At 40.4% G+C, this 26,221-nt stretch overlaps 1 long non-coding RNA gene across 1 annotated transcript in view; it reads right to left on the bottom strand.

Moving 5' to 3' along the window:
- Window positions 1-26,221, bottom strand: part of LOC115484962 (uncharacterized) — a 50,205-nt gene that overhangs the window by 6,973 nt on the left and 17,011 nt on the right. The window contains exon 2 of the long non-coding RNA XR_003945690.2: window positions 1,963-7,301. This is a non-coding gene — a long non-coding RNA (uncharacterized LOC115484962). The remainder of the gene's footprint in view (window positions 1-1,962; window positions 7,302-26,221) is intronic.

Below are 26,221 nucleotides of genomic sequence, written 5' to 3'. Positions count from 1 at the left end.
ATTTAGAAAGAGTGCTGTTTTCACTGTATTTTTCTCCCCCAAATGTTTTCCTAGATGGATGCTTTCATAGCAGAACTTTTTTGTTTGTTTGCTTTGTTTCTATGCAACTCGAAATCATAAACCAATTTTCAGCTAGTGTACATCAATAGAAACACAGAGCTCCAACTGAGCTATGCTGAATTTCACTATTTTGGAATCCAGTCCCCCTTCTTTTCCTTAGACCACAGTAACCTCCTACACATTATCAACTTTCATGTTTTCTATGCTGCTCAAAACCCTACAGATTTTACATTATTTAAAGCACCAATAAAAGCACCTCTCTGATTATGAACACAATTACATATCCACTTTTCTTCCATAATTCTAGACTTAAATGGACCTTGCTTTTGGTTTAAAAAAAAAACCAAAACAACTTTGGAACTTCAGAGCTCTGTACTTCACTGTACATCTGGGTACATTATTATCCCTTTCCTTCATTTCTCCTTTTGAAGAATATTAAGACATCCACACTACTGGGAGTTTTGACAAATATTGCTGCAAGATACAGATGAGATAACTACTTATGAACCTGAAGCAATTGATTGCTAAATCTAGCTAAAAGCTATAGAAACAAACCATATGTTTTGATAACACTTATTCTGGGTTTTGGGTTTTGCAGGGGAAAAAAACCAAACATCCCCCCCCCCCATTCAAAGTAAATATAATTTTCTAATTTCATGCTAATTTACATAATTAAAAGATCTCCAGGGGTTTCACTGCCAGTCTAAGATAACAACCATGCATTTTGGCTCTTGCACAGAATAACTACTTCTGATTATTGTTTTTATGCAGAGTCAGGATTAGGCAAACATCTTTCTCAATACAACCCTGGAAAGCTAAAATCCAGAAGGACTAAAGGCTTTTAAATATTAAGCATAGCAAAATGCAGAATTGTCTGCCCCAGACTTTAAGAACATGGTAATAAGCACCTCCCCTGTTTAATGATTAGTTTAGACTGTTCAACAACACTTCTGATATTCCTTAAATTTCACTGTCTGAGATAAGAGAGACCAAAATGTCTCTTCCTGCCTGTTTTCCTGAATGGCCTCTGAAAAACCCAGCAGAAAATGGAGTGAAATGAAACCAGTTTGTAGTCCTAGAGAAGAAAATGTGTTTGAAATATAGCTGAAGATGCAGACAAATAGGTATTTGCCTCCCAAGCACCAGCCAAGCAAATAAAGACAATCAAATAAAATCATCTGAGCCATGTGGATGCAAACACAGAAGTGTGTGTATGTAATTTTAGCAAAATTGTGTGGCCCAGTCAGGAATGTTACAAATGTAGGTAAGAAAACCCCCCAAACCAGTGAAGCAGTTTGTGGAATGATCCTGAAATAGCCCCAAAAAGAGAAAGAGAGCAAGGATTTTCTGAGTGCAGCCCTGATTGAAGAGAGAGGTTTGGGCTACTGCCAAAAGAGCTGTTTCCTATTGTCTTTTTTCCTGCTACATTCAGGAAAACAGGACCTCAGTTTAATCCTACTTTGATTACAAAGAATGTACACAAAGATACATCACTTTGTATAAACATTTCTGACATAAATAAACTAGAGGAGATCAAATATTGGCCGACCACAAAAGTCAAAATTTATGTAACTCCTTTCATTTATACTGAGGAAAAAATACACAGGAAAAAAAATCCAGCAAAATCCTGAAATATATCGGACTTTTAGTATTCAGAATTTGTAATCTAAGTTGTTTTCTAACTGAAAGAATTGAAGATATAATATGAATATAAGGAAACATACTATTTCACAATATACAGATGAAACATTCTGAAAATAGTGTGGAGATTTGAGGAATGCAAAAAATGATCTAGTCATCACATTGCCCTGAAATTCTGAGCTCTCTATTACATTCCAGCCTAACCCCAAATTCCCATTTTAGCCCAGCTAGATCACTGGAACACAAATTCCTTGCACTCACCTTGATGGGTCCTGCTGAAGGCACTGCCTGAGGCACCATTCTGTTCTCCCCTGAGCTCCCATCCCTGAGAGCTCTGTGCTGGGCAGCAGTGCAGAACTCTTTGGTCCCACACAAGTCAGACACCTTGAGGTTCTCAGCCTCCACAGAGTTTCTGAAGAGTTCTGCTGCATTCAGGTATTTCTGATGCCCCTAACAAACAAGGGCTGATCATTTCCATTGCCTTTCCAACACAGCAGCTGAGCAACACAAAGAACCTGGTCCTGTACCCTTGACTCACAGAAGTAACCAAAATTCTGTCCTAATGCCCACTTCTTCAGAGCAGGATTTCACTGGAAGTTCTGAAGTCTCTCTCAATTCTGTTTCAGAACAGAGAAAGCAGAGAGTGCAGACACTTCCAGAAAGGGGAAATCTAGTTCTCGTTGATATAAAGGTGCTCCCAGCTCTACTGATCTGGGCCAGAACCCCCTGGCATGAAAAAAGAACATTTACCTGGTGCCTCTCTTCTATCCTGCCTAACAGAGAACTTACAGATGGGAACTGTTGAGAAAGGCATTATAAATTCTAACTTGTGTTTTCAAATAGTCTTCAGTTATGGGCAGCAGGTTTAGTAGAGTGGCACAGAGCACAGCTGAGAAGAATGGGGTGGGGAGAAAAAAGTGCTCTTGTAATGGAAGAAAACCGCATTTCTCATCTGTCAGTCTTGCTGATACCTCTCCATCTCTTGTGCTGAGAGCTGTGTCACACCATGGCAGGCAGCTGGGCAGCAGCGAGCAGCTGGCCCGCACACTGTCCCTCTGTCCCTGCCAGCTGCAGGAGGGTCCCTCCGGCAGGCTGCTCCTTGTGCAGGAAAGCGGAGCAAGGGGGACATCCAGCGGCTGCTGCATCCGTGTGCGCTTCGGAACAGAGCTGGAGACAAACTCTGCCACCTGCTGAGCCCGCCCGGGACCCTGCGTGGTGCATAAGAAAACATTTATGAGCCACCTACCAGACATACAGAAAGAGAAAAAAAAAATATTCCAGTGGCTGAAGCGCTACTTTAATCTCTGCTGTGCATTTTTCATGCAACCTACAGACTTCCTCACTGGGTTCCCACCCCCAAAACAATGAAGTCAAGCCTCAGAGTAAAAGGTTCTCCCTTTTTTTCCCCCTAAAGCTTAATTTCCATTGTTTTGCTTCTGAACTCTACATGTGAATTGGGACAGGTCTATTAACTTCCCTGAAGCCACAATGTTCTGTGCCAACCCAGGATCTCATTCCAGTGCTTTGCCATTCAGACATGTTTTTTTCACATCTACTATCTTCTATTCAAATATTTTCTTTAACCTCAACTCTATTATTTTTAACTGCATAGTAAATAGAGCTCCCAGTTAATACTGATAAAAATTCCAGAGAATCAGTTGTAAATCCTAGTATTAAGTGGTTTGATCTTCATGTAAGACCAAGGAGAAACAAATTATTAACTTTACTAGTAGACATTAGTAGTATCTAATGTCTACTAGTATCTACTAGTATTTGTTATTAAAAATTCCATGTCTTTCCTGCCATATCTAAACTATTTCTTGTCCATAAAAATATAGCTTATTTGGAAGTCTAAACCACAATAAAAGGGCAAACTCAAAAATCTGAAGACAAGATGAAGAAAAAGAAGGGAAACACAGGGTTACATTTTTAAAGTAAATATTCACAATATTAATTTAAAAGTAATTTATTTGGAAAAATCAACTGCTACATGCTACTCATGCTACATGTTGAGTAATTATTTTGTAAAAGGCTTGACCCTTACAAACTTGAAAGATCTATATGAAAAGAGCAGGAAATGGGTTAGGTCTTCCATATTTAGAGAAGAATTAAAGGCAGGCAATTGCTGACTTCACTGACAATAATGCAGGATGAGGAGTTAGGAATACAGTTAAGGGATGTGTTTAAAGAGCTTTTAAAGAGAAAAGCACATCAATCCATGGGGTAACACCAGATAATATGAGCCAAAATTAGCAGGATATACTGCTTATGAAAAAAACTGAGATACCAAATAATTATTAGTAATTAATAGCAGAGAGGAGCCGATGCTGAAACCAGGACTGGTGATCTCTTTCTGTCTCCTTTTTTCTCTTTAATTAATCTCTTCCTTCCTGCCTTCCTTTTCACCCCAGCCCTTTATCCCAGACCCACACCACATGCTTATACAATAGGTCAGGGACCAACACACCAATTTCCCTGCCAAGTGTGCAATTCACTAATAAAGTTTTCTGGTTGTTTGCAGACCCTCTGGCTTTTGTCATTCCTTTTGCCCATGAGCATTTATGAATCTTGGGTGCCTCCTTACTCTTAAGGGTGGGGCACCACCCTGAAGTGTATTGAAGAAGAGTGTATTGAAGTCTGTGGTATATTCAGGGTCCCCTGGATGAAGGCAGGAATGATGAATCTGACTCCATGTTCACAGAAGGCTAATTTATTATTTTATGATAGGATATTGTATTAAAGAATGCTATACTATGCTATAATAAATAGAGAAAGGATACTTACAGAAGGCTGAAAGATAATAAAGAAAAACTTGTGACTCTCTCCAGAGCCTTGACACAGCTGGATGGTGATCAGTCATTAAGTAAAAAAAATTCACATGTTGGATAAACAATCTCCAACCACATTCCAAAGCAGCAAAACACAGGAGAAGCAAATGAGATAATATGGTTTTCCTTTTTCTCTGAGGCTTCTCAGTTTCCCAGGAGAGACATCCTGGGCAAGGGGATTTTTCAGAAAATATGATGGTGACAGAATTCAAAGCAACTCTTCAGTGGCTCAGACCCTGGATGTCAGGGGGCTGTCCCAGGCCAAGCAAGCCAGCCCTGCAAGCAGCTCTTTGCTAGGGGCACAGAAGGATGTGCCTTGTCTGAGCAGTCCCATTTCCTGCCATGTCCTCCACAGCAAATCCATCACGGATGATTTTACAGCAACACACTGAGCTGCAGCCCATTGACAGAAATCTGCCAGCCCTCAAATCAGCTTTAATCAGTGCTAATTTTGCTGCCCAGTCGTGACACTCAAATGAACTAAAGCTGTCCATCTGCTGAGTGCTGAACAGTGCCTCTGAAAAGAGAGACAAAACCAGAGACACCTCTTCCTCTGTCTTTACTCATGAAAATCATCAAGTCTTCCCTAACTGCTGTACTCTGGAGATATAAAGTCCCTCAGACTACTGCTCTGTTCAGAAAAAAGTGGCATGGCTGGAAACAATATTTATGAATGTCTTTATTTCTCTCCTTACTCCTTTGGAGGAGTGCAGAAAAAAGCATGTGTATTTTCTTCCATTAGAAGAGTTATTAATTATCAAGAGGGTACACGGTAGAATTTTCACCTGTACATCACTACAGGTGGATGGATACCAGACAGTAATAAAGTTATTATTACTATCTAGGTATTGCAAAATATTTTTTTTAATTTAAAGGTCAAATCAACAACTGATTAATAATCAATTATTTAATCAGTTAGGTATAAACAAATCGAAAAACCTATTCTTATATGCTTACATGAAAAGTAAATATTTTTCCTTAGTTTTCTTCTGCTTCCCAGTAAGAATTTAGCGAGAAACTTTAATTCGGCATGAGGTCACCTTGATTTTGTAAAAGTATTTAAAAAATAAAACTCCTGAGACAGAATTCTCTGAAAGAACTTGGGTCCTATTGGGTCCCACTGGGAAATGTCCTATTGGTTTTTACACCACATAATCTTTGCACTGAGGACTTTGTTTCAATCAAACACTGTGATAAAGTAGCTGTTATTGTCCCTCTGTTCTCCATACAGAAAATTGCAGGAAAAAAGCTACATCCAAAGTTTCATCAACACTTTACAGTTGAAACAGAGTAGTAACTCAGACCTCTTGACCTAATGTTTTGTATTTTTCCAACAAATTTTCCTTCATTTGACTCCAAGGAACAACAAAATGATTGCTGAGACAGCCAGCTAAACCTGGAATGGAATTATTTTAGCAAAGTCCCAGTACTTGTTTATCACAAAACCCCCTGAAACTGAATTATTTTAGCAAAGTCCCAGTATTTGTTTATCACAAAAAACCTTGAAACTGAATTATTTTAGCCAAGTCCCAGTTCAAATCAGCTTTGTTATGAAGTTCCTCTGTTAAGAACTTATCAGAGAATCATAAAATGGTTTGGGACGGGACCTTACAGGTCATCAAGTGCCAAATCCCCTGTCCCAGGCAGGGATGCCACCCACTATCCCAGGCTGCTCGGAGCCCCATCCAAGCTGGCTTTGAACACTTCCAGGGATGGAGCACCCACAGCTTCTCTGGGCCACCTGTGCCAGTGCCTCACTAAAGAATTTCATCCTAATATCTATTCTAAGTCCCTCCTGTGTCAGTATAAAATTGTTCATCCTTGCCCGAGTAAAAAGTTGCTCTCCCTGATTGTATCGGCTCCCTCTAAGCACAATGAGATTTCCCGGGAGCCTTCCCTTTTCCAGGCTGAACAGCCGCATCCTCTCAGCCGGTCTGCACGGGAAAGGCGCTCCAGCCCTCTGAGCATCTTCGCGGCTCTCCTCTTCGCTTTCTTCCTAAACGCTTTTGTTACTTTTAGCAACATTTCCAGGGCCTTGCACGGCCCTTGAGGGACGGCGCTAAGGCGGGAGCAGCGCGGAGGGAGCGGAGGCTGCGAGCGCTGGGTGACCGCGAGAAGGCGGCAGAGCACAGCCGAGCTGGGCAGGGACACCGCGCTGCACCCCGCTCGGGGAACCCGCTCCAGGGAAAGCTCCCGAAGGCGAGTGCGGAGCAGAGAACACGGCACACCCCTGGTTTACTGGGACACGCACACAAAGCACAGGCACTTGGCTGTGAGGGCTGGATTTGCTGCTTTGTCAGCCTTGCAGAGGAGTCCTGGAGGCTCCTGACCCTGCTGCGTGGCACAGACCCTAAAATGCTCCCTCTTGGTCTTCTTCTCAGCCCAGGATGGGAAAACACTCTGAGAACTGAATAAAATCTGGAGAAAGGCTTCTGGCAATTGACCAGTTAACAGCTCATACACAGAACGGAAGGCATCAATGAGTTTTTATAATAAAATTACAACAGCAGGGCATAATTACTGTTCCTTATTCTTGAACATCATTAGCTTCTCATTGTGTCACACAGCACAACCCTGATCCCATTTAGGTTTCTGAATCACGTCACTGAACACGCAGCTTGCTCTTGCTCTCTGACTCCGAGATGAGCCTGTTTCCCGAGATCCAGGTGAAGGGAGGCTCACAGCACCACAGGGGTTGGGCAGGGATCCATCTGCATTGCCCAGGGACAGCGCTGGGTGCTCGGGCAGCAACAGCACAGGGAGAACCTGGGACTGGAACAACAGAAGCGACACGGGTGAGCGGGGTCTCAGGTATGCAGTGTGAGATGCCTGCAGGCATACAGCAGGACTTGGTTAGATTCACATACCACAGAAACATGATATATAAACACAAAAATGAGCAAATCAAGCTGCCAAAAGAAATGGTTAAAATGCAGATTACTTGCGCAGTGGCCTGAAGCCAGGACAGCTATTTAACTATTGCACACCCTGATGGAGAGCAGGCTGTGATTGTATTCCACTGCTACCATCACCTAGAGCTATTTTTCTGTGTAAGAAATGAGGAGGTGCACACTTAGTTGTGAGAACTCTTAGTAGAAAGCACTGGATAAAGAGCAAAATCTGACTATACTACCGCTGGGAAAAGGAAGATGAGGAACCTCTGTACCAGAGGGAACTAAAGTTCAGGGAAAGTTGTGAGATACCCAGGCAAGGAGTGCAGTAAAGAAGACAGTCCAGGAGGGCTGATTTACAGCACAAAAAAGGGCAGATCTGAGACCAGTGCCTGGAAGGGACACACATCTGTACAGCATCACAGGCCACTGGCACCCTCTCCTGTGGCAGCAGTGCCCAGGGAACAGGGGAGGAAAGGACATGAGATGACTGCACCGAAGATCAACAGTACCATACAGAAAAATTCAGGCTGGTTAGGGGCTTTTTTCCTTCTCTACCAGTGAATAAAGTCACATCCATTCCATTCCAGCACAGCCTGCTCTTCCAGAATTTAGAAGCAAGATGATTTCTGTTCAGTCTCCTACAGAAAAAAGAAATCTGAATGGGGATCCATAGGCACTCTAAGGCACATGCTGAACTGTAGTGAGGAAAATTAACATCTCCTACCCCTTCTCCTTCCCCCAGAAAAGGTTTCCAGAAAGAATTAATTAGCTTCCCCATCTAACTCACTGTGCAGTCCCACCAGCTGTTACACTGGCACAAGTGAATATGTAGGTGATGGTGGCAGCAGGCAGGAATGAGTGACATGCAGAGGACACTACAGTGACAAAGAAGGGCTTGTGAAACCACAGTCTCGTGGAGGCTGAGCCTGATCATTAATCACTGAGGAAACACATTTGACTTTGGCACCAGTCAAACTACTCAGCTGTTAACATTTTAACCTGAGTGCCTCACCAAAACTCAGGTGGTTTTTCCAGTTAAAAGATACTGGTATAGAATTGAACTCCAAAATAGTGCTGCTTTAATTAAGTCCCCAAATAATCATTAGTTTTAACTGTTAGTTTTAGTAACTGTTATTAATGTTTAATTTCAAAGCATTCCACTTCCACCTTACTCACTGGGCTTTTCAGCCCATCTCTCACAGCACAGGGGCAAAGGTTGCTGGATCAGCCTTTGCCACAGCAGAGGAATGGGAAGGAGTGGGACTCCTCTGTAGTGGCTCAGCTGCTGAAAGCACAGCGACTTTCCTCAGTGCCAGACTGCTCTCAGGAGGTGTCTGACACTGCTTCCAGGCTGTGCTCCACACCACAGTTTCAGCCTCTCAGCTGTGCCAGCTCCAGGTACTCAGCCTCCTTGACTACTTGCATCCAGCTGAAGGGTAAGAAACCTCCCACACAGAGAAGGCACAAACAACAACTGACTTTACTCTTTGCTTGTTTTTTTCCCCCCTCACATTTTATTTATCAGCTCTACTTTCAAGACTTTTACAGGGTCAGATCTTCCCCAGCTGTGCGAGAATCAAACAAATCAGATAGCTGGACGTGCCCCCAGCGGGTAAAGCAGGATGCTGCTCTGGGAGCTCTTGCTCAGCTCTTCTTTACTCTTACCCAAGATAAGCTTCCTACTCACTCTGTGGTTTTTCTAAGCTCCCAAACCCAGCTCCTTCTGTAAACATGCTCCCCCAGCAAGATGACTTAATATTGCCCATCAGTACAATTTGTTCAAATATTCAAATAGCCTCTGCTAATTTTTCCCAGAACTGATGACTTGCTTAAGTATCTTTTACAACACAGTACCATTTCTTTAACATACAATTACAAGAAATAAAGGGCATCAGTAAAACCTCCTGATTTCAGGAAAGCACCTCACTAGTTAATAATGGAATATTTAGGCACACACAATGACATCTCTTTAGCCCAGCTTCTTCTTCCCCTTGCATACAGTCAAGTCACACATGAAACAGCTTAAAATGGTCATAGAAAAGGAGATTTTACACAAATAATTGTAAAAATAAAAAAGACTTAGGGAGAATCAGCAGTTCTAGTTTTCCCCTTTGCTTGCTGTACATTTTGCTCTCAAAAAGATATAAGCTCCATGCCTATCAAGAGGGGATAAAACATCTCTGATCCTACATTGCATAATACCTGCACATTTAAAGGTAAATAGCTACAGGTATTTTACAGAGACATTCTCTCTCTTCATAGTTTTGTCAGTTCATATTTCCAATCAGGTTTTAAAGCCATCATTTAGCAGCAGAAAACGCAGTGGCTGTTAAAATGAAGCAATATTCAATACATGGTTGTAAGGTAATTCCAAAGATGTGCACTGTAAAACTTACAAAATGTTCTCAGTACCATATAAATTAATCCTTTATCACCTGAAAGACTGAAAAATGCATTTATTTAGACTTATTTCTGTTTAAAAACAAAATTAATCTTCAGGATGGCATTAGACAAGTGAAGTTATACTGAACCCTCATGTGCCACAGTGCTTCTGCTTGCTCTGCTCAGTGTTTATTTTCATTTCTGAGTGCATCAGACTGGCATTCCACTTGTAGGTGTAGTAAGAGAAAACCAAACTCGAAGTCCCTTTGTAAAACTTGCAAGCCTGGATGCCTACAGAAAGCCAACTAAAGGTCAGAGCAGAGGAGCTGCAATTAAACTTGTCATTTAGAAGAAACTCAGGCCTCACTCCAGAAATGTATCAATGGAATTGCTTAGCTTTCAATTGCTTGAGTCCTATACAGAAGGTCAGCAGGACTTTCCTACATAGGATCCTAAATTTGCATGGGGATTCCAAGTAGTTTACAGCAGATTCACCTGCATTTCTAGCAGGACTGTTTCTCCCATTACTTCACTCCTTGCAGCAGTACTCAGCCATGCATTGCTTAATGCCCCTGCAGCCCCCTGCCCATATCACAGCTGCACCTGCAGCCATATCAGGCAGTTTTAAAGGTTTGTACCACGTGATTTGTGAGAATTATAGTTGCTGCCTCAAGTAAAAGGTAGTACCTCTAGCAGATGGGCCACATTTCCACCAGTATTGATAAGAGGGATTCTTGTCTGCTCTGGCTCAAATTATAGGGAATTCTCCAGTTTTAAAGTTTTGCCAGTCTTGGCAAGAAGGTGTAGTAACAAAGGCCAAACTCCTGAGCTGGCCTGATGTACTTTTTCAGCCCTAAAGGTTAATTTTGCCCGTGGGAATGAGGCTGCTGTCCCAGGAGGACGAGGGAAGCGCGGTGTCGCGGCACGCGCGGGATCAGCGCGGTGTGACCACGTTGTGCGGTGCCTGCTCAGGGGACAGCGTGTCACTTCCCAGAACTGCCTGCACAGCACCTTCCCACGAGCGACATTGTCTCTGTTGGAGGGGGAAAAAAGAAAGAAAGTCAAGATACCCTGATGATCATGTTATGTTCCTCATCCTGTCAAGTGACCCACCAGGCTGTGGCGAAGCACGTGAGGCTGCCTCCATCCCACCACGTTATACAATTTGGTGGTAACAGAAGTGGGAGTGTTTGCCAAATGACTGAGCAGATGTGGCATTTAAAAATGTGTCAACTTTGCCCCTGGACAATCTTAGAGAAAAAACAAACAAGACTAACCCAGACCCTTCCATCATCCTGATTATAATCTCTGGTGATTATTTTTCTCTGAATTTTTGTTTGCAATGTGATTTTTCCCTCTCTGTCTTTGTCTGACCTCAGCTGTGGGAATTTCCCCATCTCCAGTGCCAGTGATGGGAAAGCAAGAGCAAAACTGCTGTTCTGGGTCACATGATCTGTCACAGAGACCCTGACCCCAACCCTAACTGGGGTTTTTAGTGTGAATCTGAGGAGGCAACATGTTCAAGCTACAGCCCTTGCATATGGTCACAAAAGTCTGAAGCGAGCACATTTTCTACCTCATGACCAAACCACTGGGTATGATTGAGCATCCTACTTCTGCCTAGTAAATACCTGCTCATTTCACTTTTATCTCAAACATTCATGGGAGGATGCAGCATAAATTTTCACTGAGCATGGGATTTAAATGAACTATGCAATTTCCTGTCCAAGTCCATCAAGTTATATTGCAACACCATTTCTGTGTAAGTGATTTGCAGCCCTCTTCATCTCTAGTAATTTAGGTTTCCACAGAACAGAACAGATGGCAAACTAATAGAGGAATGCACAGTCACAAATACATGGAGCATTCACTGCCTGTACACAGTGACTCAGTAAATGATTCACCCACTTTCATAAAACAGTTGTGACCTTTCATCTGACTACTTCCTCAAACAAAATACAGAGGAATATTAATAACATATGGAAACCAGGAACCAACAAATTGGGGGAATAATAATAGCTCATCTCATGATTTTTTTTTTTTGCTATTGTGCTAATCCTTACTCCATGCTCTGCATTTCTCAAATGTTTCTGTCATCTCTTGCTACCCTTTGACTACTATACCAGATCCACTAAAGCAGAGGTTGCTCTTTTTCATGAAAGAAGTGAAGGCAGAGAATACCTAAAGGCCTCTCAAAGTGACAAGTTTTTGGAAAAATATTATAAAAATAAACAATATCATATACATAATATACCAATCTGCAGAAAATCTTGTTCTATATTTTAAAAGTAACAACACATGCACAACTGCATGTGCACAACTTTCCTTTCTGCCCCTTACAGTGTAAAGCTGGTAACAAGCAACCCTGAGCACCAAGATTGAACTTTATCAACAAACACAACTCATACTGAGAATTGGAGAAGGCAAAGTTAACGTGCTACAGTATTGCACCACAAATGTTTTTGCCACCACATATGAAAAATCTCAGGCAAAAAATCAAACACCAGCAAAATCCTTTCAGGAAGCTACTGGCAATATCTCATTCTATTAGGCATTTTGAAATAATTCATTAATAGCAGAGGAAAGGCCCTTATCTGGTCTCTAGAAACACGAGGTGATACACGCCAAGAGGAAAATGTATTTTAAATGTTATGCAAAGCTTTGGCAAAAAGATTGCAGTGGCATCATCCTCCAAACCCCAAACTGGCAGAGTTGAAATAGAGCAGAAATATCAGAGCCCCACTGGATTCTGCCTGGACATCACACATGTGAAAGAAATATGTGATAAATCTGAGAAGCAAAGGCTAAACATATTTTCAAGGGACACTATCCTGCAGATATTCTGCCAACTGTGGAAAAATTGTGCATTTTTCTGAGTATGTAAGACTTTGTTACCTGGTCCTTCACTGATTTTTTGATTTTTTTTCTCTCCTAAATCAGATCAGTTATTTCTTAGTAGCTTCCTCTGGTCAGGGATCACATAATGATGCCCCAAGCTCCAGAAGAGGTGGTTCCTTGCTGGTTGCTGCCAGGTTGTGCTATGAGTTCCCCTCTGGGAGAGACAGTGGAGCCCACGGAGTGTTAGGAAACCTCCAGGGAGTGGCAGAAGCGTGGAAAAGGCAGACTACTTATCAGGTGAAGTCACCACAGGGATGGTTTGCAGTGATTAATGATCCAAATTTCCAAGGAAGTAGCTAGAAGCCTGTCTTGCAGGCCTCTGAGGGATCACTTCAAAGCCACAGTGCAGCATCTCCCTTTTCCCATGGGAATGTGGTGGCAGGGAACCAATAGTAGATATTTGATTTGTATTTTAAAAAGTCTTCTGAACCCCTTAAGGAATTTTGTCTCTTTATTCTTGGCACTGTACCATAAGTAACAAAGAGCTCCCATCCCAAACAACACACCACATCCACTGCTGACAAGATGCCACAGGAGGATGAAACACAGGAACAAGATTGGCATGGATGAGCACTAAAATAGCTTGAAGAAAAGCAGAAGTCCAGAAGTTCCCCTTTTCCTAACAGCTGATTTATAACTTCTGGCAGTGTGGCACAAATGCAGATGACAGAATGTGTTCACCCTTAATGAGAAATCTGCCTTTGCCTCACTTGGGACTCTGTTTCCCCACTGTTTTATCAACACAAGATTAGCACAGTTCAAGCAGCTCAGATGTTCAAACCCTGATGCAAATTCTGCAAGAGAAGGAATGTTTGGCAGTTACTGGAATGCTGCAACAGGCAGGTAGAAGATGCAATGTGGTGAAACACTCAGGCCTGCAGTGCAGTTTAACCACGCTATCAAACACAGCTGTACCAGTCACATGCTGGGGATTTCCCAGCTGCAGACTCCCAAAGCACACCAGTTTCAAACAATTCAGTCACTATGTAATCAACAACCATGTGACCATTTCATTTTCTCTTTCAAAACATCCAAACAAGCCTGGATTCAGAAAGACTCTGTGGCTCAACCACTGTGACTCTTAGGACTCTTTCCTCATTTATCATCTCCAACTTAACACTGCTCCTACAGTAGGACTGTACTGGTTTATCACTGGTTTATCATCATTCAGAAGGAAGGAAGTGTCCTCATGTACTGACGAGACCCTAAAGATTTCCTGAGCAACATGATCTGGACAAATGACACCAAGGTCACAGGCCAAACGTGTGACACTCAGGCATCACTAAGTTTTTTGTCTCTATCACTGGAGAACACGAGATTAGGTATGTGTAAGATGATCACTTTAACAAAGTATAAAATATATAGAAATTAGAAAAAGAAAAGCCTGCATTTGAAAGCTCTTGTACATCCTAATTCTGCTTGGTTTCTGTTACTCCCCTCCCTTAGTTAGAAACCAGACTGAAAGCCCATGAGAGAAGAGGTACAGTTCCATTTTGCCAACTGTCTTTCCCTCTGCTCATTATCTATTATTATTCTGGATAGGAAAACATACTGAAAGGAGGCATTATTTACTTCTAGTTTCCTCCTAGCCTGTGCTAATTGGCAGGTTTAATCAGGAATATTCCTAAAATAATTATTACTAAAATGATGTTTAAGAGGTTTAATTGCAATGTATGTGCATTAAGGAAACAGTTTTTCCTGGGAGTACAGGAGACAGGAGAACCTACAGTGATTATATTTCAGGAAGGAAAGAGGAAGTCAGAGGGGAGAACTGTGCTAAGGGCCCTGCCCTGGGAAAGCATTTGATTTAAAATACTAAAGTAAGGAGGCATGCCCAAGGCACATTTTTGCTTTATCACCTCTGAACAGCAATTGTTTCAGAATGCTGAATTTGAATTCTCACTGTAAAACATGCAGTGTGCTTTACTCCTGGGAGCAGCCTTTAGCATCACTTACAAACTAGCTGGATGCTATAGCTCCCTCAACACCCTTTATATCATCCCTTTTAATTTACAACATGCTACTCTAAAAGAGGAAAAATATACACTGGTGTGGAACAAAATGCTGACACATCCTCCAGATATGTGGGACAAACTTGAACTAGCATGGCAGAGTGTTAAAACAGGACTTTTGCAGTCCTTTACATACTGAAATTGGAAGAGGTAATGAACCAGAGATCATGAAATTGCCACCAATGCAAAAGAATGATGCCATTATTATTATTAGTGAACACTGCACAACGATGTAAAATGTGATTTAAATGCTAAAATGTGATTTAAGTGCTAAAAAACCCAACAAACCACACTAACAATGTATAAGGAGTAGATAAGATGAGGGAGACACTGTTGCATAAAGACAAGAGTGTGATACATGTGCTGCAGTTGTCAGTAACCTGCAAGTTCAGAATCCTATCACAGTAATTAAAATTATGGTTGAAATTGAATTGAAAGTCAGAAGTGAGAAGTTTTTTCCAGAAATCTTAGCATGGTCATGAATTTGTAATTCCACAGTCAAGGGAAGGATAATTTTGCCTAAAAATGCTGTTTTCTTTCATAATTCAAGTGCAAGTAGAAGTTCATAATAAAAAAGCACTATATATTAATGAAGATAAACAGTAATAATCCCTCTGAGTTAGAAGTTACTACAGGAAAAATATCAGTAAGTTATAAACATCAGCAGAAAGTCCACAGCTGACATCACCAATGTAACATGAAGAATTAAAAAACTCTCAAACTTATCAAGACTACAGTACCCTAGCAGCTATAGAAACCCTTTGCCAGATGGAAATGATAAAATTTTTATTAGTGATGCAGGAGAGACAGACATATTTAGAAATATTTTTATTCCATATTTGTACAGCTGTTCTTATGTCACATGATGAAGTTTAACTACTTTCCAGTCCCTTGGTAACCAAGCAGGATGTTATACAACAAGCATCAGAAATCAACATTTTAAAGTCAGCCAATTCATCCACCTCACACCTAAGAACTAAGACAGAGAAGACTTGAGAGCTAATCATGTTTATTTTACTAAATTAAGGCATTCCAGGGAAATCCCATTTGACTGAAAAAGTGCTAATGTTGTGCCAATAACAACAGAGGCCAGCAGGATGACTCAGAGCTAATGGACAGAGTCTGACCTTCCATCCAGGTAATAAAGCTGTTACAAATTGAATGAAGAACGGAAGTGATGGAATATAATTAATATCATCCCAGTGAACGCAGTTTTGTGGCAAACAGATCTTGTAAAACAAGTCTTTGCATTGTTTGATGAGACAAGTATTTGGATGATGAAAGTAATTGTATATTTACAATATATCTGTGGAGAGCACTTGACTTAATAGTGTATGACATTCTCATTATGAACACTGGCACAACACCATCAGTGAAATGTATTAAATGAACTGAAAACTGAAAGATCTAACAAAGTAATAATGAATGGAGACTTGTAACATAAACTTTAGGGCTTTCATGAGAAGAAAATAAATATATGCATCCATGATAACAAGGTTTGTGAGATCAATAAGACTGTGAGGATGAAAGATGAAGACATTAATGCAGAACAATTTGAAGCACTTCATAAACGAAGCCATTTCTAATTAAACATGTCTTTATACAGCAAACTGCAAGGGGAATAGAAATAAAAGCTCCACTACTAGCCAAGCCTTCTCCCTGAAAACACATGGTCTGAAAAGTATTACAGGTGACAAACAGCTGACATTGTAGCTAAAAAATCCAAACTATAAACCAGTCTTAATCCATTCCTTGTATGTATAGACAAAAAGCAATACCAGCTTTTTCACTGCTGAAAGGTGCTGTGAATCACCACAGCAGGTTGCACAGTTTAGAAAGAATGCTTTCAAAATAGAATTGAAACATAAAAAAAAATCAGAAAAAAATTATTTGAAGAGGAAAACCTCTTACAGTGACATGTTTGAAGAAAAGACTCATGTGTTAAAATTATTAACTAGCTTGACTTAATAGAACAGAAAAGGCTGGTTCCTAATGCTTGCTTAGTGTAAACACGAAGTTCATGTAGAAACATGGCAAGTTATTAAACAACAAGTTATTTATAGCTGAAATTACCATGGGAAATCTCAATGGCCTCTTCAGTTCAAGGCTAGATAGGTTTTGGAGTGTTGTAGGTCAGCGAGTATTTGCCTGCTTAGCACCACAGTTGAACATAAAATAATCTGTACAGAGGTAACTTGGTAATAATGACCTGTGACACAGAGAGCAAACTAACTGACCTAGTAGTTTCTTCCACCTTTTTTGACCCATGCAGATACTGTAAATATATTTTTATCTCTTTGTCTGAAGAACTGAGCTGACACAAGCACTTCACTGATTTTGGAATACTCTATGTTGAGATCTGCTACAATTCACTAAAGATTATCAGATCCCCAGGCTGCTTTCAGAACAGATATTCCCAGGAAAGGTAAGGGTTTTGTTAAAAGGGAGGGAAGAGGAAATCCTAAGCCTGATCCCGTTGACATTAATATGTGATTTGCCATCTGTGTGCAGCAGCAAGATCTGGAGCAGAGTGTTCACAACCCTATGGAAATGGTTCTAATTTTGGGGCTTTTAATTCCACACACAATTTCTTCAGGAGCAACTGCTTGGCTCTGTGCATGGTATAACAGTTACAGTCAGACTTTCTGCTTTTCCAGAAATAACCATGTCATAGGCTGCTGCTTCCTTGGTTTATGTATTTACAGATATCAAGAAGCCCATGTAAAGCCTCTCCACAATCTGTTCATATACAGTAGCCTTCCTTTTGATATATTTTTAGATCAATTGCACTTAAACAACACTTCCTCAACCTACTGAACTTTGCCCTGAGAGGATGATCAAGGGAAATGCAAACATTGTGCTGTTTAAAGGATGACAGCCAACATTTTCCACAGCACTCCTGTAAAGGGAAGGGTACTAGAAAGGACAGAGTTTGCCATGACTCCAAGGTGCTGCAGCACCCAGGTCATGCTCACAAACTCTGCCCCCTTCTTTGGGCAGCCTCCAGAACGAGACAGGTGTGAATTTATCAATGTGCAAGAAGCAGCAGCTTACATGATCTCTCATGGAAGATGTACATGCACGAGGCAATACATGATCTTTCAGTTTTCTAATAAACAATGCCACTTTGAAGAAAACAACAGCTTCCAGCCTCTTTGCAAATAATTTTAGCAAATGGGAGAATTGTAATAAATAAGATGACTCATCAAGGAAAAGCTGTGTCTGTGCTCTCCTTTCCTTCTTTGCTACAAGGTTTGCTAAAGCTGGAAAACACCTGGAGAGGCAATTTTCCTATGGCTAGGTTGTTATGTGCTTTCAAGCATATCACCTTAGAATCCCAGGAATGGCAAAACTACCCTCTTCTGAATTTTCCAGTGTAGAGGATATAAACACACTCAACTTCTGGTTACTCCAGTACAGAAACCTCTCTATCAGAGTCTGCCATTTCCCCCAGACTAAGAGGTGTGGGTAAGTACAGCCCTACCTGTAAGATTTTTCATGGTTTGTAAAGCTTGACTGCTAAAGCAGCAGATTGAAAAAGAGTAAAAGAAAATTGTGCAGATATCAGGACTTTTTTCTTGGTTAAAGTACGAACTAAGTCAGTCCAAATTACAGTACTAAGCACTGTTGCATGAAGATTTCCCCTCACAAGGTATAAAGTACACCAAGAAAAGTTCATTGTGGTTTTGAAAAACAATTTTCAGCTCCCTTGTGTACTGTGAAAACTCTCCTGTTCTGATTCTCTGCTGATTCCATGCAGCCAATGCATGTCTTTTACTGTGCAGAGCACTGATGTAGGGAGAGGACCTGCTAGCATGTCCTAATCAATAATTCTTTATGAGTAAATATTGTTTTAAAATACAGATTAGTCACACAACAAACAATCAGAATGTTGATGAGAAATGCACTTGGGACAACTGCAGTTTGCAATGACTATGCCTGACATGAGAATCCACTGTGCAATAGAATTTACACATGCACATGTTGCTACATATCAGTAAGAAAAAAATGCTACAATTTCATCAGACCCCACTAAATAAAATCTTTACAATGTTGAGAAAACGTGACAGTGTTAATTTGTGTGCGTTCTAAATGGAAATTGTTGAGATATTCCTATGGATTGGGTGAGAGCTTTAGACAATCCCTGCCTTAGGTTCAGGTTTTTGGCAGCAGCTTTACAGATCCAGAACGCCTGTGTAGACAACAGAGAAAGCCAAATCCCACACATCAGTACAAGACACAATCAAGTTATGTCTGCTTTGTAGGAATGAGACATCCTTGTAGAACTGATTCTTTTGCAACTCTTGTCCTGAGGGCAGAAGTAGAGATACAAGGAAGTGGAACATTCTGCAGCTGGAAGACCAAAGACACTGAGAATTGAAACAAGACAGAAATGGGCTTTGAGACAGTGAGTGGTGCACAGTGTGAAATGAGACAAAATGATGACACAGGGACAGCAGGACAGGGACCTAAACAGTACAATGGAAGGCATGGGAGCCTGAAAAGGGTAGAAGCACATCTCTACATCATGTGTAACTAAAGTCAGGAAGAGTTGACTCAAACTGGTGAAAAGTGAAAGATATACATCGAGGTAAAAGCATGGTGATGCACAGGTTGTGTGTTGGTGCAGATTTAACAAGAATCTAAAGCTAAGTTGAGGCTTACACCCTGATTTTGGAAGGTAAAATGCTGTGTTAGGTGAAATTCACTCCCTTACAACTGAAATGAATGCCTACTGTGAATGCCTGAAGACACCTCAAATTGTCTTTAAGGATCCTGCAGAGCCCTGTCTTACGTGTGGTCTGGATCTTAAAAGAAATAATTTGAAGAGGGTAATGTCCTGTGAAAGTCCAGCAATTAACAGGAAAAAAAAAACCCTCTGGGAGTTTCTGCAGGGAAAACATTTCCCAATTGTTCTCTATTCTGAGTGCCCCTTCAGAACCTTTGCAAGTGGATAGGGCAGTTCTCCTAGTTACTGACAAAGAATACATCCCATCCCAGGGCAGCCTGCTGGACACCAGTAACATGGCTAGCATGAGTTAGGAGCATGGAATCAAGCCTACACAGACTAACTAGGCTGTTCCTACCCTCAAACCTAAACCTATTTGCTGGCCTCCAGACTAGTATTTTAGGTTCTTTCCTGACTCAGGCTACGTTTCAGCCCTGGATCCCACTGGGTCTCAATCCATCCCTCTATGCTGTGGGTCACTGCTGAGCCTTCCCTCTCACATCACAGTGCCATGCTTTAAGAAAAATGAAGAATGCAGCCTTTGTGGCAGCACTGAGTGAACACCACTTGTAAGGAAAATATTCCAAATCTCATTAAAAAGAGATAAAGCCATCTGGATCCTAAGACAGTCAGTTTGAAAAAAAACCCGCGAAACTATTCTGAAACCAATTTACGAAGAGAAAGAGATAGGAAAACAACTTTGCTGCCAACAAATGTTGTAGCCCTTGTCATCTATTACCACATGAACAAAGCACTCAATGACTGCCTCCAGTACCATTGCCAATTATTATGACAACATACAGTATAACCATATTATGTTTACAATATAATACATGTGAGTATTCGATAGAGCCTGGCAGCACTTCAGTCACTGCCTCTTTTATGCTTTAAAAATCAATTTTTTAAACTGAGTTTGCTGTATAACATGTTCCCTAATTACATAGTTTACTGTATAGAGAACAAGAAAGGATATTGAAAGTGATTTCAGGCAAATCTCTGAACGTTTAGTGAGATAAACCCTTTTTATTCATACACATTGTACCACTAACAGCCAGCATAATGCCTTTATTCTATAAACATGCCCCATCTCATTCCCATTGACATCAGAGACAAATTTTCCAAAAGTTTCAGCTTCAACTGAAACTCAAGAACAAAATATTCAGGGCCTAGTTTTAAAGGGGTTCCTTCTTCACCTTTTATACTACAATTAAGGTAAACAGGACCATTTAAACATCTGCTTCATTTGTGAATGACATCAGAAAAACAGTTTGCCAAATGATTTGATTTATATTTCCCAAATCACGTGCCAAGTAGAAGCAGGAGGTTGCCTTGGGAAGTATGAACTGAAGATGTGCTCAGACTTAAATATCCAGTTACTAAAAGGCCCACTGTCAGTCCACAGCCAATAACTTGGTCAAATTTCTGGGAGGGCTGCCTGTTTTACATATGAATCAGGACACAGGGGCACAGATCCCTAAAATAACAATGTGCATGCTAGCTTAAGTACATCAGGCCCAAGCAACAACACACCAGTATGATTATAATGATTCTCAGGCAAGCCTGAGCTCAGAATGAGCATGGTTCACCAGCCAAGCTGGTGAGCAGGTTGTCCAAAGAGGTTGCATATGCTTCATCCTTGGCAGTACTCCAGACCTGACTAGATAAAGCTCAGAGTGCATATGGATGCCATAACCTGAACTTCAGTTCTAACACTGGCTTGTTCAGCTACTGAAAGGTGCTTAAAAACACATGCCAGCCCTGGCAGCTCCAAATCACAGCCCTGGTTACACAGGGGGCAGACTGCAAGCAAGTAACAATGCAGAGATGCTTTCTTAAATGTGATGCTTGGCTTGGAAATCTTTGTGCTGGCACAGTGGACTGAGTGGAGCTGTTTTGCAAATACCTGAAGAACATCTAGAACCTCTCAGAGACTTCTCTGATTACTGAAGGGCAATCAATTTTTATGCTTCAGTATGATTTATAATATCAAAGATCCATGCATATAGTTAACAGGAAAATTTGGAAAATATGCACTTATATTTCTACACTGTGGTTAAAGAGAAAGCCATTCAAACAATTCCAATACCAGGCTGGAGAGAAACTGTAAGGATAATTCCTCAAGTAGCTGCCATGAGACATATTTAATATTTTCCCTTGTGATCTTGGCAGAGAAACCAGCTTTGTGATAAGCTCTCAGTACAAAGAAAGACTGTATTCCACACCAAGGGGGAGTAGAGAACTCTGAAATAACAGAAACAGAAAGAAATTAGATGAAGTGCATGATCATCCATAGGAGTAAGAATTCCTGTTGCAAGCTGGAAATTACAAATGAGGAGAAAGAAGAGGGCGTATTTAGTGCATCAGAGGATGACTGTGAGCAATCACTGTGAGCAATCACAAAGAACAGTGGGATATTCTGGGTGAGATATTGCCAGGAAAGGCAGTGTCAGGATACAAAGTGCTAATCAGAATGAAACAATGCAAGACCTTGCCACTCATATTCAAGAAAAATGAAATAAACACAGTGCAGTTACAGAGAAGTTTGACACAGTAATAAAATAAGATAAACACTAAGGATGTAGATAAATCAACTTATGAAAAAGAAGTCAGATCTGACTATTAACAAGCTGACAAAATTCAATTCTTTGAATATTTCTTTTACAATATCCTTTATGTGGAAATGATTACAATTTCAAATGAACAGCATTACATACTACTTTGTTTCTCTAGACATCAGTTTTGGCATATTTTTCTTCTGGATACTGTTTTTTTTTTCATCTTCTGTTCCAGAACTATGGATAGCAACAAGTTTGAATTTCATTCCAACATGAATCTCACAAAGACAGACAAACTTATATTTTTCTCTAAAACTGACAGGAAATTTTAGAAAAGATACCAGTTACCAAGGAAAACAGAAATGATAGTTGTTTCCCTGAAGTATTTGCAGCTATGAATTTGGTATGGCTGGAGTCAAGAATCCTATTGTCATTCTACAGGCAAGATGACTCAAAAAACCCCAAACCCAACAATTTCAGCCTCTAGCTTCACAGACTTTGTTTTCAAGACTGGCACTAAATGTACACAGATTGTCGAAAGCAGACAATATTAAGCATTACACAGCATTTTGTCTGCTCAATTAATCCTCACAGCTCTCCTGGCAGGTATTTGAAAGACCTGCCTAAAGCCACAAAAGAAAACCAACTGGGATAAAAACACAGCAGTGTCCATCTCTCAGCTTGTTCACCATTAGACCGTGCTCCTCTTGTAAGAAGGGATCCTGGCAAATTCCAGGGTTTATGGGAAAGAGGCTCTATTTAAACATTTAAAACTTTAAAGCACTTACTGGAATAGAAAAAAGGAAATGGGACTAGAAAAGATGAGAAATCCAAGTTAATCCAAGAAACACAATGGCAATTGATCACAGTGCAGTCTGGAAAGAAAATGTAATCAATACAGAGGGAAAGAAATCAAATAAAACAGATCTAGCTCCAGTGACTGAGGCACAGATGCTCAGATTGCAGTTAGGGGTGACTAATTTGTGCTCACTCCTGCTGTGTGATGAAAACTAGAAAGATAAACATTAGGAAATGCCATCTAATATCAAGATATATCTTTCTTACAACTGTGTAAGAGTGGCAAAATGCAATTCTGAAATTGCTATTAGAACTGCTCTTCAGGTCTTAGAAGTGTCTTACTCACCAAACACTGCTTAGTCACTGCAAGGGAGTGTTTCAGTGCATCTGTGCTCCTGGGAAATGATGTTAGCATAAAAATTCTGTTTACATTTAATTATTTTCTAGTACTGATATTTTGATGACAAATTGATATTTTTGGTGACAATTTCAATTTGTTCCATGTATTAGTAATGTAACATTGTTAATTATAATAATGCTAACACTTACAAAGCTGATGATACCAATCTAGAATGAAAGTACCACATAGGCAAGTATCCTAAGTACTAAGCAAATACTATTTTCATCTAGGAAATAAATTACCATGATTTTTTAGAATATTGTTTTGTACCTAAGAAGTAACTGAAGCCAGGTCAGTATGGTTCTGTTCATACCTAAAGGACAGCAATTCTACTTTGCTATGAAAATCAGAATATTTCATTAGAGAATTTAAGCTTGAGTTGGGAGTTTTTTGGGGTTTGGTTTGGTTTTTTTTTTTAATAGACAGGTAGGGAGTTCCCACTCTGCATCTTGGAAAGCTGAAGTATCATAACCAAGAGCTCAAAAGTCAACTCCCTTATTCATATTTTAGAGTATCTTACTGCCAGTACTTTATTACTTAGACAAAAGCAAGAATGCAAAGACTCCTTCAAAGGGCTTAGAAAAAGGTTCAAGAAAAAATCTTGAAAATCTTTTTGAATCTTGAAATCTTGAAAAACTTTTTGAGCTTCCTCATTCTGCCTTCTAATTCTAAGACTGTTCAGCCTCTCATAGGATTATCTTTGAGGGAATTACTTGAATACAGGCCCTCCTCTGTGTCTTAAACTTGCCTTCTGGAATTAATACAGCTGCTATAATCTTTTAAAAAGTACTCAGTAGGTTACATCTGTATTTATCTGGCCTTGAAGAAGTAGAATGATATATTCCAGTTTCTTTCCTTTTCTCCTCAGATGGGTCAATGTGTCATAGAGGGGACTTGACCCCCTGCCTTTCACAGGCAAGAGAGCCACTCCAAGGATTAAGAACACACACATAAATGTACATCTTTAAACACCAAGGTCAAATCAAACTCTTTTCTCTTTCAGATACTATTAACTTTGAGAATATGAGACATTTTTCTTTTCCAACTTAGGTTTCATTGAGTTTTAATTCTAATTTATTTCTAATATAAAGGATTCCCTTCTTGAGTTCCATTTTTTAATAAAAGTTTTCTTAACATTTTCCCCCAGAATTTAAACTCTCCTTTCTTCCCTAGGTTTAGATGATGTTATAAAAGGAATGCTGTTTCTTTAAAGCTGACACAGTGAGAAGGAGCAGGCTGTCTTAGATTGCAGACCATTTCATTTCTCATAAGCATGCTATCATTAGCTACCTTTAGGAGAATGAACTGTATTGATTGGTTCAAATCAAACCTGTGACCTGGATGTTTGTTACAGAGCATCATCTCATCATTAATCTTTCATTAGGCAGCAGGATCCGAGAAGCAGCAGCAGTCACACCACGCTGACTCTCTCGAGTGATGCCACCACAGAGCTCTCCCTTATTGGATCACAGCAATTACTGGCCTTACAACACAGATCCTGAAAGCCTTATCAAATTCCCTCCCAGGGATGGCAAGCTTACAAATAATCATGTGCTGTTTCTTGGGTGAGGACATCACAAAATGACACCAGAATGCAGTAAACCCAAGTCATTTGCAATTAAACATGTGACCCTCGTTTCTGAGATGATACATATTCATTTACAGCATATGAAATCTTTTACAGAAATCCCAAATACATCAAATTAAGGTGTCTTAAAAGGTTCCAGTCAAAGAATAGGTAGGTAAGTGCTAAATGACATTTCTGCCTGGGAGAAATGAAGCAGAACCTCTGGTATCTGGATTGCTGGCATCTCAGTGCTGTGATTTAAAGAGCTGGGAAACAACTGCAGGCAAGCAGCAGGAGAAAGATGTGTCTGTTCCCAAGGACCTAAGCACTGCTGGAACTGAGCCCAAAAGGGAATATCAGCTCTTATTTTCAGCTCAACAGCACATCATAACAAGGTTGGGAGGAGCAAAAGTTGGAAATTGTGCACCTCTTACATGCAAATATTGAAAATATTAACATTTTAGTGCTTCTGAGTGAAGATCTTTTACATACTGCAAATGGCCTATAAATCCACAGATCCTGTACTTCCTCAGGTTTACAAGGATAAGGGTTGTGTGTCTAAGCTATTTTCTGCAGCCTTATGAAAGCAGCATTAAAATCTGAACACAAGACCCATTAACCTCAGCAGCCATTAAAATAAAAAGGCCTAGCAAAGGGCAAAATAACTCCCTATTTGAAGAGAACTTAAAGACCCCGACTGCAGAAAGGTTCTTACTCATGCAGTTTAAAAATTATTCTGGCTAAATCACATTGATTTGATCAGGGATATGGAAAAGCACCATGCACAGCACATCTGGACATAATGCAACCACCTCACTACTGCCTCAAGCAAGGTGGTGAACCCCTTCTTGTCCCACAGATGTTACAGCTCCTACAAACACCACCCATGGCCATGCCCCTGGCAAGCCCAAGAGCTGTCCACCACCAGTATGGCTGTGAAAGGACTGGCAGCCTGCAGAGAGTATCAAAATTAAGATTAACATCTTTTTCCACATGAAAAAGACACATCCAAGATAGGCAGATTCAGGTAAAATACAAGATAGGTAGGTGTGGCCAATGCTCCAAGTTGTGGGTTCATCCATGGGCAGTACAAAATGTCAGTTTCTCTCTACAAAAACTCCAGTGGTTCAGAGTTTGGAATTTGCTCTTGAAAGGTAATTTGAGCTTTAGGAAACTGAAGTGCCTCCTTTTTTATTATGCTGTTGGCTTGGGCACTTAGTTTTATCTCCTCTTGTGTTCAGCAGGGAACATCTATCATTGCTCTCTCAAGTCCCTCCAGCCACAAACACAATTTGCAGAACCAAAATACTACCCTAATTCATATGACACACTCCATAAGATTTTGCATGATAAAAATCAGTCCCTAGTCTCATACACCTGGGTTGTGATAACAGCAAAAACTGGCAAAGTGAGCTGACACAGATTTTTGTAAGAGGCAGATTCACTGTACAAATCTG

The sequence above is a fragment of the Serinus canaria genome, chromosome 3 (genome assembly GCF_022539315.1).
Source record: "Serinus canaria isolate serCan28SL12 chromosome 3, serCan2020, whole genome shotgun sequence".
NCBI lineage: Eukaryota > Metazoa > Chordata > Aves > Passeriformes > Fringillidae > Serinus > Serinus canaria.
The sequence above is the reverse complement of the archived record's forward strand: the minus strand, read 5'-3'. Positions and strand labels throughout refer to the sequence as shown.